The following is a 3285-nucleotide window of genomic DNA, read 5'->3' on the forward strand; positions in this document are numbered from 1 at the left end:
CTCTGTCAGACATCAGTTCATTGCTGGAAATACAGCATGATGTTTCTATAAAAAAAATAAAAATGACGCATTGCTCCTCTAGGTTTGTATTTCATGCACGCATACACACACACACACACTTCCTCTCTCAGGGGAAGCAGCAGGAAAAACCGGGGGAGAGAGTTAATATCTGCATTAAAAACACTATAAATAGGGAGCATTGTAGTTGTAGTTGGCAGAGGTGGATGGAGAGAGGGAGACAGGAAAGGCCATGTTAGAGCAATTTACTGCTCGACCTCGATTACATGTGGGAAAACACTGGCTGAGCAAAGGGCTGAGTCTGAGTCTTTGCAAACTTGCTTTAACTTTACTTTGAGCACTCAGTGATTGCTAGATTGATGACGCTGTAATTATTTATGTACCCTTATGCTTATTGAAATTGGTTATCTATACAATGAATTTGTAGATCTGTGGATTTTAGGCCCACAATGCTTGGCTTTATGTTACATTGCATCTAGAAGGTCCAAAAACTTAATTGATATACGGTACTTAAAGAAAGTGTTTTCATTTGTTAGAAATAATGCCAACACATAATAGCAGACTTGGGAGGTAAGGAATATAGGCCTTTCAAGGAAGGGCAGATAGAAAAATGATTTTACATATAAAGATCTGCAAAGTACACAGAATGTATATTTATTTTGCCCACATGGGTCAGTACTCTGCAGAATCACATACTGGTGATATTACAACAAAAATAAAACTATAGCGGTATGTCTCTATCAACTTTAGACATCTAGAGACTCAAATTTCTGTCCATTCTTGTTTGCAAATCAGATTAAGCTCAGATTGGATCTGAACATTTCTACTGCAGCTCTGGGTTTCAGCCTGCTGGGACATCTTTCCTAATCTTAAATGTTTCGCAGCCTCGAACAGGTTTCCTTCTAAGGTTGCTCTCTGTTTTACTCCATTCATGTTCACATCAGCTCTGATGATCTTTTTCTTACATCTGCTGAAGAATAATATCCATTTGGCATGATTTGCTACCCCAGTGTGTTAGTATTAGAATGGTGTATTCAGGGTGTTATATTGTGTTTTTTTGGTTCTGTAAAGATTGAATGACTAACACTCATCCCAAAACTGATTTCCTCACTTGAGGTGCAGCTCCTCCAGAATGACCATGGTTACTTTCTGATCAACGTTCTCCTTGGTCAGCTTGATGAATTTGGCTGTTTGCAGTTTGATCATTTTCTTCCCGAGGTTTGATGATTTTATTAAACAGCTCAAATTTACAAAACATGGAATCTTGTTTTAGATTTTAATTAAGCCTTAAACCTCATCATAGCCTTCTCCCTGACGTGTCTGTCATAATCTCCTGATTGTGATCTTTGGTTCTGTTCCAAGTTTCACTTTGGCTTTTCAGTTACACATTGATTTATGTCATTCTGTGTTTTCAAAGTCTGATTCAAAGTTTGATTTCCGTCAGGTGTCACATAAGATGTTTTCTGTTGCATTTCTTGGTTATCCTCTGTTGCCCCGTTGCATCAGTGTCCTTTCTCCTACTGCAAAAAAATGAAATCTCAATATGTCATTTTTTCTTAGAATAAATGCATTTTTCTTGAATTGAGGAGTTAAGTGAGATACTTTGCCAATGGAACAAGACAATTTACATTTAAAATAAGATAAAGTAATTGCATTGTCTTCTTTCAAGCAAATAATATCTTATTTTCTTATTTGAAGATTAAAAATACTCATTCCATTGGCAAATCATCTGATTTACCTATTAAAATGAAGGCTAAATACACTTATTGTAAGTTTTTGCAGTGTAGCTCCCTTCTAGATCCTTCTCTCCACACCTGCTCCCAATCAGTTGATTACTCCATCCATTGTCTTGTTTTGCATTTATACTCCCCCTCTGCAGTCACTGTTTGCTGGATTCTCTTCATTCCCTTCTTAACCTATGCGTTCCTCAATGTTCAGGTTCCAAGGATCCTTGATTAATTATTTCTGGATTTATGCTTATGTTGCCACCACTTGTTATTAAATCAGCAAGAAAGGGATCACTAATAGCAAGTGAAAGGCATCCCTGAAGATAAATAGAAAAATATGTACATGTATACGTAGCAGGATGTATTTATATAAAGTGCAGCTCATGCTAGAATGAGTTTAATACATTAGTAATTAAATGGACTTTTTTGGGTTTAAATTGGGGTGATTGCTTTCACAGCTCTGGGAAAAATGTCTGATATGTCTTTGTGAGTCTGCCTGTTTGATACAGAGAAGCTGGATTGAGAATGAGATTAGATTAAACAGAGGTGAACTTTGGAGGCAGCACTGATTTTAATTCAGGAGCATCATAGTAAATGCAGCTGGATATGTACATGAATCTCAGGTAAGATTGTTAGTTAAAATTAAAGAAAAACAAAAACATAGATCATATTCATACTACTTTATACTACCATATTTTTGTCTAATTACAAAAATTAATGGTTTCCACTTGTAAAATATTGAAAGTGTTAAAGTAATGAAGCCTCAAAAAGCCCAGGATAGTAGCAGACATCAGTCAATAAAGGTCAATAAACCCAAGATCACTGAACCTTAGATCACTGAAACAACAGTCATGACACTTTTGATTCACCAAAATAAACATGGCAATAAAAGAACCTTTTACTGTAACAACACAACTAATATTGATTTTGACCTGAGTGCTGAGCCGTTAATAATTTATTTATTTCTGCTTAATCTCTATTAGTTCTTTAAAAACAAATTCAAGCTCCTTGATCAAGTGTTCAGGTAGCTGATTGCTTCAGGTGTCTCATGCATCCCTTAGTTTACATCTCACTGTGTGTGATTTCTGGTTTCCTGTTTCAGAACACTGAGTGGATTGTTGTCTTGTGATTTTCTTTTCTTTTATCTTGACTAAAGAGTTTGGCTTTTCTCACCAATATGCAATTTCCTTGGAGCTCGGACAAACGCATATCTTTAAGAGGATCTATGATCCTCTACAGTTCTTTATAAACATAAATGCAGTAGTACCCTGGAGGCATATTCCAAAGTGAAAGGGATTAATTTATGAATCATTTGTGCCTAGATGTGTGCGGCAGCTGTTTAGTAAAACTCTGACAGGGAAGCAGATCTATGGAAGCGTGATAATAAGAATCTGCTTAATTTTAAAATATAAGGTGAGAGTTCAGTGTTAAATAGTAAGGTGAATAGGTGAGTACGTACACACAACATATAGTATGTTCTGGTTGGATTGTCCTATTTATCCTGGGGTAGATGTTGATTGGTATTTTCTAGAATACTATA

Source organism: Cyprinodon variegatus, unplaced genomic scaffold, assembly GCF_000732505.1.
Source record: "Cyprinodon variegatus isolate N-32 unplaced genomic scaffold, C_variegatus-1.0 Scaffold333, whole genome shotgun sequence".
In the NCBI taxonomy this organism is placed as follows: domain Eukaryota; kingdom Metazoa; phylum Chordata; class Actinopteri; order Cyprinodontiformes; family Cyprinodontidae; genus Cyprinodon; species Cyprinodon variegatus.